The sequence below is a fragment of the Chelonoidis abingdonii genome, chromosome 22, assembly GCF_003597395.2.
Source record: "Chelonoidis abingdonii isolate Lonesome George chromosome 22, CheloAbing_2.0, whole genome shotgun sequence".
In the NCBI taxonomy this organism is placed as follows: Eukaryota; Metazoa; Chordata; order Testudines; family Testudinidae; genus Chelonoidis; species Chelonoidis abingdonii.
In genome coordinates, this window is record NC_133790.1 from 458958 (window position 1) to 474530 (window position 15573).

General features: G+C 45.0%; 1 protein-coding gene across 2 annotated transcripts in view; it reads left to right on the forward strand.

Annotated features, from left to right (window-relative positions):
• Positions 1-15573, forward strand: part of TTC28 (tetratricopeptide repeat domain 28) — a 484889-nt gene that overhangs the window by 57022 nt on the left and 412294 nt on the right. The window lies entirely within an intron of this gene.

Below are 15573 nucleotides of genomic sequence, written 5' to 3' on the forward strand. Positions count from 1 at the left end.
TACCTTCAACACCAATCCTCCTCACATGCTCCTGGTGTCCAATCCTGTGACGAGAGGGAAGCATCATCCAGCCAGCCCCGCCCCAAAATCGTGGGATGCTAAACGTATGGACCTGCTGGGCCGTAAGGTATACTCCGCGGGTCTAACAGTTACGTGTGGCAAACCAGCAAGCACTACTAGCAGGTACGGTTTTAATAGCTGGCAGAACCATGGACAAGTTTACTAACTGATCCTGTTAGACTCCCGCCCTGAGTTCAAAGTCTCTTAGAAGAGGGAAAAAAGATCTCAAGGACAGCCTTACAGGCTGCGCTCACGCCGCGGTCAGCGGCTAGAAACCATCGCGTCGGGAGTTCAATGAGATGGATTTCCTGGTGCAAGTCTCCGGCTTACCTCGAGCTGCAGCATACGATACAAGACCTCCCGTTGAAGGGCAGGCCTCTTCTCGAGAAGATGGACCAAGGCTGCAAAGCCTTAAAGATAACCGCATAATAATGCGCTCCCTGGGCATGCACACACGCAGACCAGCGGAGATCCTTTCAGCAGCAACCTCAGCGCGCCTTATCCCCACCACGCCCCCCGCAAGACTTCAACAGAAGGCGGGACGGGTGAACCGACGCGACGCCAGTCCGGTTCCAGGGGGGCAAAACAACGGTATCGCCAAGCCACCGGCGGGACGAAGCAGAACTTTTGAAGGTGCGCCAGAGAGCAGAGCACCAGTCCTTCCCCGGACTCCTTTTCTTTTTTCCAACCGCCTTTCTCCCTTCCTCCCGGCGTGGACCCGAATAACTTCAGATCGATGGGTTTTGCACATGGTAGAGTTTGGTTCCATCTACAGTTTATTTCGCCTCCACCCTCCCACCCACCCTCCCATCTCCTCTTCAGGGACCCCTCTCACGAGCATCTCCTTGGCAGGAGGTCCTCACGCTTCTCGAACTCGGAGCGATAGAAGAGGTGCCTCGTGACCTCAGAGGCTGAGGGTTTTTACCTGCTATTTTTTAATCCCCAATCGAAAGGAGGTCTCAACCCATCCTAGACCTCCGCGGACTCAACGCCTTCGTAAGGAAGTTAAGATTCCGCATGGTGTCCTTGGGGTCTACATCCCTTCCCTGGATCGGAGACTGGTTCGCTGCTCTCGACATGAAGAACGCGTACTTTCATGTTTCGAACTACCTGCCTCACAGACGCTTCTCCGCTTTTGGTGTGGACCGGCACTTTCAATTCACGGTCCTGCCATTCGGCCTGTCCTCTGCCCCACGAGTCTTCACGAAATGTATGGCAGTAGTGCCGCTTGCCTCCGTCGCCAGGGGTGTGTGGTCTTCCCTTACCTGGACGACTGGCTGGTCGCGCGTCCCCAAGCTCAGGTCGCCGCGCCACATAACAGTTATCAGGACCTTTCGAATCTCTAGGCTCCTGATAAATTCGACAAGTCCATCCTGTACCATCTCAGAGGATAAATTCATCGGGGCCGTCTTGACTCTACGGTCGCGACAGCCTCACTTCCACCCAGCCGTTTCCAGGCACTACTCTCTATCATAGACAGCCTCTAGCCTTCCCCACGACCTCGGCCAGGGTCTGTCTCAGCCTCTTAGCCAACATGTGCGTGCACCTTTGTCACCAAGTACGCCAAACTCCGCCTGCGCCCACTGCAGATATGGTTAGCTTCGGTTTACCGTCCACCGAGGACAGCATGGACATCGTTGTCACACTCACAGAAGTGTCCTACACTCCCTCGATGGTGGCGAAATCCCGCCTGGTGTGTGCGGGTTTACCGTTCCACCCAGACAGCCGTCCATTTCGTTAAAAACAGACGCATCCTCTCTGGGCTGGGGAGCTCACATGGGGTCTCGTCGAACACAGGGCCTCTGGTCCGCTCGGGAGTTGTCGCTGCACATAAACATCAGGGAGCTGAGAGCCATCCGCCTCGCCTGCCAGGCGTTTCTTCCTCACCTGCGAGGCTGTTCTGTCTTAGTGCTCACGGACAACACCACCGCGATGCACTATATAAACAAGCAGGGGGGACCCGCTCTCTCCCTCTTTGTCAGGAGCGATGACACTGTGGGAAGTGATAACCCACGCATGGATCTTGCAGCCTCTTTCTTCCAGGAGTCCAGAATGTGTTGGCAGACCGGCTCAGCAGGTCCTTTCTAGTCCACGAGTGGTCCCTTCGTCCGGACATAGTCCATCTCTCTTCCGGCGGTGGGGATTTCCCCAAATCGACCTCTCGCCTCCCGCACCAACCGGAGAGTGCTCCATGTTCTGCTCCTTCCGCGGTCTCTCGGCGGCTCTCCTCGACGCATTCCTCCTACCCTGGTCGAACCAGCTCCTATATGCCTTCCCACCATCCGTTGGTGCACAGGTCCTTGTGAAGTTACGCAGGGACAAGCCCGGCTAATTCTCATCGCCCAGCGTGGCCTCGCCAGCACTGGTACTCCACGCTATTGGACCTGTCCATAGCCAGTCCGGTTCCCCTGCCAGTCCATCAGGACTTGATATCACAAGACCACGGCAGGCTTCTCCATCCCGACCTCCAGTCCCTCCACTGACGGCGTGGCTCCTGGCTGGCTGAGCTCTGCGGAGCTGCGCTGTTCCACCCCAGTGCAGCAGTGCTCCTGGGAAGTAGGAAACCTGCAACCAGGCTACCTACCGGCAAAATGGAGAGTTTTCCTGCTGGTGTCAGTCACAAGGAATGTCACCGCTCAAGCTCCCATCCAAGTGATCTTGGAATATCTATGGCACCTTAAACAACAAGGCCTCGCGCTCCATCCCTCCGCGTTCACCTAGCTGCCATTTCTTCATTCCATCCAGGAGAGGCTCTTCCTCCGCCTTCTCTCACCCGATGGTCTCGAGGTTCCTCAAGGGCCTGGAGCGCCTGTATCCCCAGGTCCGCTGTCCCACCCCCTCCTGGACTCAATCGGTTCTCTCGAAACTAATGGCCCCTCCTTTCGAACACTTGGCAACCTACTCTCTCCTGTACCTATCGTGGAAGGTGGTGTTCCTTGTGGCCATTACATCGGCCAGGAAAGTCTCGGAGCTTTGCGCTCTGGTAGCGGACCCGCCATACACGATATTCCATAAAGACAAGGTACACTCCGTCCGCATCCGGCCTTCCTGCCCAAGTGGTCTCCCCATTCCACCTGAACCAAGACATTTTCCTTCCAGTGTTTTATCCTAAACCTCATGCATCTCGCAGAGAGCAGAGCTTGCTTCACTCGATGTTCGTAGGGCGCTGGCATTCTACATTGACCGCACCCGACCTTCCGAAAGACTCCCAACTATTCGTTGCCGTTGCAGACAGATGAAAGGTCACCCTGTCTCATCGCAAACAATCTCATCCTGGGGTGACGGCTGCATTAAAACATGCTTGCCTTGGCTCACACTTCTCCAGGACGAGTAACTGCACATTCACAAGGGCGCAAGCTTCCTCGATTGCCTTCCTAGCCCGTGTGTCTATACAAGACATATGTGTGCAGCCATGTGTCGTAGTGCACACCTTTCTGCCCATTACGCCTTGGTACAGCAGTCCCGGGACGATGCGGCTCTTGGCTTGGCTGTCTCCATTCGACAGTCTCCAACTCCGACCCCACCGCCTAGGTAAGGCTTGGATTCACCTACTTGGAATGGATATGAGCAAGCACTCGAAGAAGAAAAGACGGTTACTCACCTTTGTAACTGTTGTTCTTCGAGATGTGTTGCTCATATCCATCCACACCCGCCTCCTTCCCCACTGTCGGAGTAGCCGGCAAGAAGAACTGAGAAGCGGATGGGTCGGCAGGGGTATATATGCGGTGCTGCAAGGACGCCACGCAGGGCGCCTGCCGACCCGCTGGGTGTTGCTAGGGAAAATTCTTCCAACGAATGTGCACCGCGGCGCGGCACACCTACTTGGAATGGATATGAGCAACACATCTCGAAGAACAACAGTTACAAAGGTGAGTAACCGTCTTTTCAGGGGACTCATTCTGGCGTGAAGTTAATTATCTGTTAATCAGTGCTGTATTTGGGATAAGAAGCAATGGAACCTGGTTAAAGAAGTTAAAGTATTTCTGTGTAAATCTAGAAATGTGTTGCCTATCTCACTTTAAAAGTTTGTCAGTTTCTGAAAAAAGATAGATGATACAGTCACAGAGACTGTGATTGTGGGAATCATAGATTCCAAGATTACCTACCCTGAACTCAGTATAAAAGAGGCAGTAGATAGAATGTCCCCAAAATAATTCTTAGAGCATATCTTTTTTTGAAGAACATCCAGTCTTGTTTTAAAAATTCGGTGATAGATAATTGGGCCCCGCAGCGTCCGGAAGAGGGGCCCCGCATCCTCCGCCGAAGGGCTGCCAGAAACAGCGGCAACCGATTGAGCTGCTGCCGAATTGCTGCTGCTATCTTCGGCTGCAGCTCAATCGCTGCCACTGTTTTTGGTGGCATTTCAGCGGCAGCTCTTTCGAATCGGGCCCCGAAGGTCCTAAAGCTGGCCCTGATCACAACACTTTGTAAACTGTTCCAGTGTTTAATTACCTTCACTGTTAGAAATGTATGCCTTATTTCCAGTCTGAATGTGTCCAGCTTCAGCTTCCATCATGTTACTCCTTTCTCTGCTAGATTGAAGAATCCATTATTAAATACTTGTTCCCTGTGTAGGTACTTCTCTTTGTTAAATTAAATAGGTTGAGCTCCTTGGACTTTCATTACAAGGTATGTTTTCTAATCCTTAATCTTGTGGCTCTTCTCTGAATCCACTACAATTTATCAACATCCTTGAATTGTAGACACCAGAACTGTACACAGGATTCCAGCCATGGTTGCACCAGTGCCAAATATAGAGGTAAAATAATCTCTCTGTCTCTATTCGAGATTCCTTGGTCAATGCATCTAAGGATTGCATTAGCTCTTTTGGCTACAGCATCATACTGGGAGATCATCATCAGCTGAGTATCCACCACAACCCCTAAATCTTTTGAAGAGTCATTGCTTACCAGGATGCCATCCACTATCTTGTAAGTATGGCCTACATTCTTTGTTCCGAGATACACAGCTAAATATAAATGTATAATAAAATGCATATTGTTTCCTTGCATCCAGCTTACTAGGTGATCCAGATTGCTCTATATCAGTAACCTGTTCTCTTCATTATTTACCACTCACTAAATTTTTGTGTCATCTGCAAACTTTTTCAATGATGCTTTCATGTATTCTTCAAGGTCATTGATCAAAAATTTTAAATAGTATAGCACTGTAGCACCCCTCTGGAAACACACCCATCTGATGATGATTCCTTGTTTATAATCGGTTAGCAAACTTTAGATCCATATAATGTGTCCCATGCTAATTCTATATCATTCTAATTTATTTAATTAACATTTCATATGGTACCCAGTCAAATGCTTAGTAGAAATTTAAGTATATTACATCAGTACCTTTATCAACCAAATCGGTAATCTTATCACAAAAATATATCAAATGTGTTTGACAGGATGCATTTTCCATAAACCAGTGTTGCTTGGCATTAATTATATTGCCATCCTTCAATTCTTTATTAATCTAGTTACATATCAACTGTTCCATTAGCTTGCCCACAGTCTAAGTCAGAGTGACAGGCCTAAAATTAACTGAGTCATGAAGTTTACCCTTTTAAAAATATTGGCACAACATTAGCTTTCTTTCAGTCTTCTGGATCTTCCACAGTGTTCCAAGACTTGTCGAAAATCAAATTTTAAGGTCCAATGAGTTCCTTAGCCATCTCTTTTAAAACTCTTGAATGGAAGCCATTCAGACATGCAAATTTAAAAATGCACAACTTTAGTAGCAACTGTTTAATATCCTCCTGTGACACTATTGGAATGGAATGAGTGTTATCATGTGATATGACTACATCATCTGTCTTTCCAAAACACGGAAGAGAAACATTTATTGAACACTTCTGCCTTTTCTGCATTATTATTGATAATTCTACTATTTACATATAGTAATAGACCAATACCATTGTTAGAGGATTCTTTTAGTTCCTAATATACTTTAAAAACTGATTCATATTGTCCTTAACTCTGCTGGCCATAGATTTCTTTATGTACCTCGGCTTTCACTTATCAATTTTCTATGATTCCGAGCTATTCATTACAGTCAACTTCCCTTTTCTTCTATTTGTTGTAATTTTTTTATTTTGTATACCTGCCTTCTCTTCTCCCTCTAAATCAGGTCAATTTTAACCTCTATGTCACCTTCCTCAATTTTGGGATTGTAACTTTTTGAGCATCTAGTGTAACGTTAATAAACAATTCCCTATTATCATTCACATTATTCTGATTAAATTCTTCCTCGCACCAAACCATAATTTCAGCTTTGTGAAATTGTCCCTTATAAAGCACAAAGTTTGTATAGTACTGACCTGGACTTTATTCTGTTTGCACATTATAAATATGATGAAGTCATGATCGCTTGTACCATTAATTTTTAGTTCTGTGATCAGTTTCCCATTAAACTGTCAGGACACGATCTAATATAGAATTCCCCAGTGCTGGTTGCAACCCTTTTTGAGCTAGGAAATTGTCATATATAATATTTAGAAATTCCAAGGATGTTTTAATACTAGCAGCTTCAGACCTTCAGCCTAGGTCACTCAGATTGAAGATGCCCATGATTATACAGCCTTTTTTCTTATGTTATAGGTGTGTAAGGAGCCAGCCATTCTGTTCCCTAGTGTGATTTGGTGTTCTGTAGTAAACACCAACTAGAGCCACCTCTTGTGTTTTACTTTTAGGACATTGATTTATAAACATTCCAGATCATATTCATCTGACTTATCAGATAATGATATTTTTGATGGAGTACTGCTCCCATTCTCCTTTTGTCCACTTGATCCTTCCTAAATAGGTTGTAACCATTTATTCTAACCTTCCAGTCATGAGCTTCATCCCACCAAGTTTCAGTAATACCACCGAGATCGAATTTATGCCTATAAATGAGCAATTCCCGCTCCTCATATTTGTTATTTAGGCTTCTAGCATTGCTGTATAGGCAATTAAAGAATTTCTTCTCTTCATGCCCTTTGGTTTCTTGATTAATTTTGTTCTCAGCATCTTGATTTCTGTACTGAGTGTTCATATCTTCCCTCATTTTACCCTCCCCTTTTGTCATTAGTTTAACAGTCTCCGGACTACTCTAGCTACCTGTCCCCAAGGAGAGTGGTACCCCTTCTACTGAGGTCGCGAGTATGCAAACTATACAGCCCCATCTCCAGAGAAAATGGGCTAATGTTGCACAAAACGAAAACACTCCGTCACTTATGTGGCCGAGTGCACACTTCCTAAATATTCAGCCTTCTGTCATCCTTTGCTCGTGGGACAAGAAGAATCTTGGAGAAGATTAATTGATCATTCTTCTTCTTCAGCACACTTCTGAGTCATCTATTGTCTGTGAGCTATCTTGCAACAGAGTCATTTGTGCTGATATGCGTCATCATCAATGGATTCTTGCCTACTGACTTCAGAAGACATGTCATGTCTTGGCTCAAGGAAGATGGTACACATCCTGTTGTCTGTCTGCTCCTGGCAGCATGTTCTTTCAATTCTTTTGAGTATTGACTCTCCAGCTGGATAATCTGTCTTCTGTGGATAGTTGGAGATCTCTCTGTTGGCAAGCTTGGTTTTCTTACAGGTGGGCCCAAATTGCCACCCCCAGCAGTGTCCCGTACAACTCTCTATTTCCTCAGACCATTTGGATCTTGAGAGAGATTTTCTATATTTTCCATGTTGAGGATCGGGTCTTGATTGGAAGCTTCTAATGGCGTAGAATTCATTCTGGTCCTCTTCTTCCTTATGGCCATCACCCACCCATTCTCATCTGTCTCCAGCCATGTAGAATGCTGCCATGACCTATTGTTTCTGGTGGTTACAAACCACTAGGCTCCCTCCTGTGACTTCTCTCAGTGGTTCCTTTGTGGACAATTCCAGTCTTCCTTGAACCTGGGATACTGATATTTCCTGAATCTAGCTTTCTAGGATCTCCTCATCTTCTCTGATTCTCAGTAGCATCTCTACTTGTCCCTCCAAACTGAGAAACTTTTCTTCCAGCACAGCCGCCAACTCACACTTCGTACACAGGAAGTTACTTTTTGGCTTGAGGCAGGAAAGAAAACATGGCACATCCATTACAGGTAAACACCACTGTTCCATTGACGGCCATTGTGGAATTGCATGTAGAGCTGATCCTGGAAGGAAAGCATCTCTCATTTCCTTTTCCAGACTGCCTCAGAAACTCTTCTGTTAGCTGCTTCTGTCTGCAGCTCTCAAGTTTGCCTAGCCAAGTGACTTTGTATACAAAGTCTCCCCATGAAGCTCAGTACAACTGCACTGCTCACCACCAGGAAGTGATTAACCTCTCAGAGACTTCAAACAGCGGGATTGATCAAAACTCCAAGGGTCAAAGCTATATGACTCTTACCAAGACACCAATAAACAAAGCTGTCTCAGCTGCTTACTCAGGGGCCCATGGTCCAGCTACATGTACACTACATAACATGATTTGGACCGCAGATATGTCCTGTTCAATTCTGCTGTGCAGCTGTTGGCTGGAAAGCTTCCTGGTAATAAGGAAGTGTTGGCAGAGGCAGAGATGATTTATTTCTGACCTAGAAAGATGTAATTAGCACATTCTTATCAGGAAAAAGATAACAGAACCATTGACACCCAAATAGTCCATGATTTTATAATCTAAATGCATTTTCTCTTGAATATCTCTAGCTGGAAGAAATAGTTGAAAAGGTCTTACTGTAAGAGAAAATTAACTTGTCCTTTATTTCAGTTAGGAGAGTAGATGGACATGTTGAACTCATGGTATCTGGCCACCTGGACTTTTGGACACTCTCATCGTCTGGTTAAGCATCTGCTGCATGGGGAGGAGCAACCTGGAAATGGGGAAGAGTACAGGCCATACAAGTATGAAGCAGACTCACAAAAAGCAGCTGTTAGCCTTAGTTTGGGTATTGGCAAGAGCCAGTGATGGAAAAGAAGCTCTAAAAAGCCAGGGTTGTGTGGGGAGAATCTATTTTCTGGCCAGTTTTGTGAACTAAATGTCAACTGAAACATTAAACAAGCTCTTGTTTTTATTAGTAAAGGAGATGGAGTAAATTAGAACAACAGATAAAATTGAGGCAGGTGATTCAGTCCCAGAAGCCAAATGGCTGTCTCTGGGTCAGTGACAGGCTATCAGCTTTCCTACTACTTTTGGTTGCTCTTGCAGTATGTTTCCAGCAGAGGAACAGTGACTTTCAGGAAGAATGGGGCACACAGAATGTTTAAGGCAATGCAGAATATACCAAGGTGCATCAAATCTTGCAGCCATGATTTTTGTCAAATTGCCCAAGTTACTGAGAAGGATATTTAGGGTTAAGATACAAGGAATTACTTGACAGCTGAACAGACTGCAGTTTAGACCCCTGCTAGTGGAATGAGTGGAATATGTAAAGTTGGGGATTCTCAGGGCTCCAAAAGGGGAAGGCAATTGATCCCCCTAATCCTTGGGAATAAACATTTAGAAAAGTATTATACATGATCATCTGCATTCCTAAAAAAGCCACAAAGGTATAGCTACTGGAAGTAATCTTGAATGGACTAGATAAAAGATGTGTTCTAAACACTTCTGGTTTTCACTCTCAGTTTGAGGCTGCTAGACCTTTTAATGTTACAGACGTATTTGGAAAGAGATTACTTGTTTTTTTCCTGTCTGAAGCATAGCCTATCTTCTTGATAATGTGTCTTCAATATAGATGCCTATCATTAAAAATTTTTCTGCCATGTTGCCACAGAACATATACTTGCTCTCTGCAATATAAACTCAATGCATACTGCTGAGGCCTTGAGTTTATCATGATTCAAAAAGGATTAAACTTTTATATGGAAACTGAGAGATTCTGCAGCTGCATTTGTACAAGAAAAATTGTAATGAACAAATTGATGCTACAGGGCATAAGCCATCTATTAACTGTCCAGGCTTAATAAGAAACTTCCCTTATAGGCATATTGTTCTTTAATTGTCCACTCTGGAAATTTTTGCACCTCTCCCTGAAGCATCTGCTCCTGTCGACTGGCAAAAAAAGGATAACAGACTAGATGGGCCACGGCTCTGCTCTGGTAGCTAATTCCCATGTTCCTAATAATATATCACTTCAAGTCTTTGGGTATACTTTAACACAAAAGTATAACATTTCAATGTATTTAAAGTAGAATCCCCAACTGTTCCTCTGAAAGGTCCTTAGCAGTTGGTTGTGCCAATTTTTGTAATGCATGCAGAAGCCCTCCAATGCTTGTCAGGGAAAACTGGGGCTGTTGGCGTGAATTAAGAGTATTAGTGAAATTAGTGAGGGTATTTAGGCATACCGGAGGTGACAGCGTACTGGGGAGGGAATGCATCTCCATTTTGCCTATCTATCTTATGAAAGTTGTTTACAATTTTGTACTTGGTAAATGTTGATCTTTTCGGGCTCTCCTGAAATACAGTGGAGTTGCATCAGAGGCGCATTTAACTTACATGATTTTAACTATACGCACTTGGCAAAAACCAAAACAAAAAAAGAGAAAAACAATAATTTGAATACTGTACCTGTAGTGTGGGAGATTCCGCCCGCCATTCCACTCAATGAGCATTTGACTATACATGATTTTCGCCTTATGCGCTGACTTCAGAAGCTAACCCTCGCGTAAGATGTGACTCCCCTGTATCCATGTATTAAGCACACTGAGAGCATAATCATTAGGATACATTTGAATGGGTTTCCTCTTTTCAAGGCAATTTGCCTTGCTAAGTCAGTGAACTTTTCATACCTATCACCCTCCTCTGACATACTTGGTTCACATGCAGGTTCTTGCAGCTCACACTTGATTGTAGGGATCTGATAGGTTTATTTGAAGTATTATAGCAAAGTGCAATTTCTGAAGGTTGACAAACATCCAGACTTAGCGGGCTTGATGAGATAAAAGCTCTCTCAATTTTGATCAGCCTGATACAATGTTATCATTTGTGTTCCTTCTCCAAGACCATGTTTAAAAACTGTGCTTTGCATTTCAGTGAATTATTCAGTTTTTAAGACTACCATTTCTTTTTCTGCCTCACTGCTCACTGTAGACCAGGAGTCAGCAACCTTTCAGAAGTGGTGTGCCGAGTCTTCATTCATTCACTCTAATTTAAGGTTTTGCGTGCCAGTAATACATTTTAACATTTTTAGAAGGTCTCTCTCTATAAGTCTATAATATATAACTAAACTATTGTTATATGTAAAGTAAATAAAGTTTTTAAAATGTTTAAGAAGCTTCATTTAAAATTAAACTAAAATGCAGAGCCCCCTGGACCTGTGGCCAGAACCCAGGCAGTGTGAGTGCCACTGAAAATCAGCTCACGTGCTGCATTCAGCACGCGTGCCATAGGTTGCCTACCCCTGTTGTAGACTTTAAGTGTATAGTCTGTGTGTACACCCAGAGCCAGTCAGTCTTGCAAACTGGGCCTGTCTGCTTTTGATGTCATCCTTTCCATTACAGCTCGAATGGGAATAAACAGGAGGCCTGCCTCATTATCTGCTGGTCTGAGATTGCAATCCCTTGTGGTTATATAGGAAAAGAATCTTCCAGTAGCAGCTATACTGAGCTGTTCAGAATTTATCCCATGGTGTAATATCTTGAGAAGTGTTTAAAAAATAATTTATTTTTCACTGGTAGTGAATATTCCCTAATGACCTGATTACAGATTTCCCTGATAGACATAATACTAATGTGAATCATCCCTTAAGTCTTATTATTAGAAATAAATTGAGTTTGGGAAAGAAGGTCATAGTTAATTTGTGTGCTTATATGACAGTTCAGGCCACTCCTGAATGTTAACCCTTAGGCTGTCTTTAGCCTTTGGCAGAAGATACTTGGCAGGGTGCATGTGGCTAGCTCATTGACAGCTTAAATTTCCTTCTTTACATCTATTCATTCATGTTCAGCAATTGACAGTACAGTCCATAATAGTAAAAGCAGCAGAGAATCCTGTGGCACCTTATAGACTAACAGACGTTTTGGATCATGAGCTTTCGTGGGTGAATACCCACTTCATCAGATGAGTAGTAGTCGGGAAATTTGCTAGGCAGATATACTATATCTTGTATGCAGTCAAGTCTGAGAGATGATCGAGTAGTCAGTCAGGGATGGATAGTCCGCTTTACAACAGTTGAGGTGTGAAAACCAAGGAGGGAGAAACTGGTTTGTAGTCAAGCCATTAGCATCTTGTCAAAGCCCGAGTCTTGAATGGTGTCGAATTGCAGATGAATGTAAGCTCAGTCAGTTTCTTTTGAGTCGGTCCTGAGTTTTTTTGCTGCAGGATGCCACCTTAAGGTCGCTGCTATGTGGGCGAGGAGGTTGAAGTCTGTTGTCCTACAGGTTTTGTGATATGGGCTGTCATTCCTAATATCTGATTTGTGTCCATTCATCCTTTTCCGTAGAGCCTGTCCAGTTTGGCCAAGTGAAATGCAGAGGGGCATTGCTGGGCATATGAGTGCGTATATACTCATGTTGGACGTGGCAGTGTGATGAGACCTGGTGATGCGTGTGGCCTGATGCTGGTTAGGTCTGTGATGGTGGTGCCGGTGAGGATATGTGGGCTAAGCTGCGAGCAGGGGTGTTTGTTGCTAGTGGTATTGGTTCCTGAGCTAGAGTTACTACGGGACTGGGGCAGTTGCTGGACAATACGTTGTCAGGTTGCAGGTTTGTCTGTGGGCAAGGATGGCTCCACCAAGCCTGTAAAGGTGGGTCATTGTCTACACAAACATCCCACACACAGATGGAACTCCAAGCTGTCAGGAACAGTATCCTGATGATGCCATAGCACAACTGGCTGCTGAGCCTGGTGCTTTATCTACACACAACTATTCAAATTTGATGACAATATATATCTCCAGATCATTGGCACGGCGAGGCACCCGCATGGCCCACACAATATGCCAAGATTTTAGGCTGACCTGAAATACATTCTCATGGTCGCGTCCACTCACGCCCCTTTTCTATACTACGCTACATTGTGACATCTTCTCATCTGGCGCCATGGGAAGGAGACTCTGGAAAAATTCACCGATTCATACAGCTTCCATCCCACCATCAACCTCAGCCTGGACCAATCTACGCGGGAGGTCCACTGTTCTAGACACCACGGTGCAAATAGTGATGGGTCACATTACACCACCTATATCGAAAACCTACGACCGCTAGCCTACTTCATGCCTCCCTTCATACGCGGGCACATCAACGCATCCATTGTCTACAGCCAAGCACTGAGGTACAACACACCGCATCTGCTCTAACCCTCAGGACAGAGACCAACACCTACAAAACACCAACCCAAGCATCTTCAAAACTACAATACCCGCACAGAGGAAATAAGGAAACAGATCAACATCAGCCAGACGTGTACCAGAAGCTCCTCTGGCAGACTCAAACCAAGAAAGAAACAACAGACCACCTGCCATTACATGACAGCGCCGCAGCTAAAAACCCTCCAAAGCATGATCAGATCACGAACACGCATCTGGCAATGTTCACACTTTTCAAGGCTCTTGGGGTTGCAGGCCAATCCTTGCCCACCAGACATCTGCCAACCTGCAACGTTTATCTACATGCAACGCACACCGCATCCCATAGAGCTCTGTCAGGAACGCAATCATGTGCAACAACCCCGATGCCAACTCTGGCCCACTAATATCGAGCACCGGCGACACATGCAACAGAACCTAACCACGTATCAGCCACACCATCACCGTTCAGTTCACCTGCACGTCACAGCTCATGTATACGGCCTAGGTCCAGATATGCCCCCTCTGCTAGTCATTGGCCAAGACGGACAGTTACGATAAAGATTAATTGGACACAAACAGATATAGGAATGCAAGGATGAACAAAAACCTGTAGGACAGCACTTCAACCTCTGCCAGACAACTATAAGCAGACCTTAAGTGGCCATCGCATGCAAAAAAACAACTTAGGACCAGGACTTCAAAGATAGAAACTGCTGAGATCTCAATTCATCTGCAAAGTTCGACGCCATCAGCTCAGGGTTGAACAAAGACTGTGAAGCTTTGCCAACGTAAGAACCAGTTTCTCCTCCCTTGGTTTTCACACCTCAACTGTTAGAACAGGGCCTCATCCTCCCTGACTGAACTAACCTCGATATCTCTAGCTTGCTTGCTAGCATATATATACCTGCCCCTGGAAATTTCCACTACATTCATCTGACGAAGTGGGTATTCACCCACAAAAGCTCATGATCCAAAACGTCTGTTAGTCTATAAGGTGCCACAGGATTCTCTGCTGCTTTTACAGATTCAGACTAACACGGCTACCCCTCTGATACTTGACTCCATAATAGTAGAGACTGGAAATGGCATATATATGACTCTGCTACTGGCTTCTGTCAGCAGCTTAGCTAGGATTACATCTATTCATCCAGTGGCATGTGACAGCACAATAGGAGAAAATTAGTGCACCTTCATCTTTTTTACCTCTGCGATGGGGTGCAACAGCTGAGAGTTGTAAACACATTGCTTGGTAAATATGTCTGAGTCTGATTGCAGTAGTGGCAGTCATTACATGGCAACTTACATAAAAGGCACTTATGAGAAGCTGTCTGGTTTACAGAAACACCCATCTTGGCCTTGCTCATTCACTGCTGGCTACTGGAGAAACTTCCGTATTTTTAGAGAGCCAAAAATCTCAACTGAAGCTACCAGTCAGGTGAATGTAACCATTTAATAATTGGCAGAGCCAGATGGGGCAGTCAATTGAATAACTTTTACTCTTTGGCCCAAACTTAGGGTTTGTGTGTAGTATTCCATAAACCTTATTTACAGGTAAGAAAATCTGTTATCACACCACAAATGGCCTCTAACACGGATGTCATCAACATTTTTAGACGCTTTGAAAGAGCTCCTTTCTGGGCTGTAACATACCTATCACATTAAGGGCCAGAAAGACTTTTTTTTTGACCAGATCTAGGTTACTGTTTTATAGCCCTGGTCCTCCAAGATGCTTAGTTTCATATCCTCTTGCAGCCAGCTCACAATAGGTTTCTACGCTTCACAGTCATGCAGGAGCACATTCAATACCATGTGATTCTCTTTAGACTCTTTACCCCACCCCCAGAGTTTTTTACAAAAGTTTTCACAGTGGTAGCCTCTTACTATGGCAGTGAGGAGTGGTTGTTTTCCCCTACCTTGACAGTTGGCTTCTGAAGACCCCCTATGAAAGTTGAAGTTCAAATGAGCCCACAAACAGTGGCCAGAGTATATTTTCCCGTCATCCCCCATTGCCACTATAGTGACAGACGCATCTCTCATAGTTGGAGAATGCACCATCAAAGACATACTGCATGAGGGAAATGGACCGCTCAAGAATCTATACTCCACATACACCTTTTGGAGCTCAGAGCGGTATCGAAGGTCACTCCATCACAATAATGACAGAGAGCCACAAATACTACATAAATCGCCAGGGAGGAACAAGTTCCCCCTTCTTTTGTGTAGAGGCATTGATTCCTCATCTTGGCCATCCCAACTATGATAAC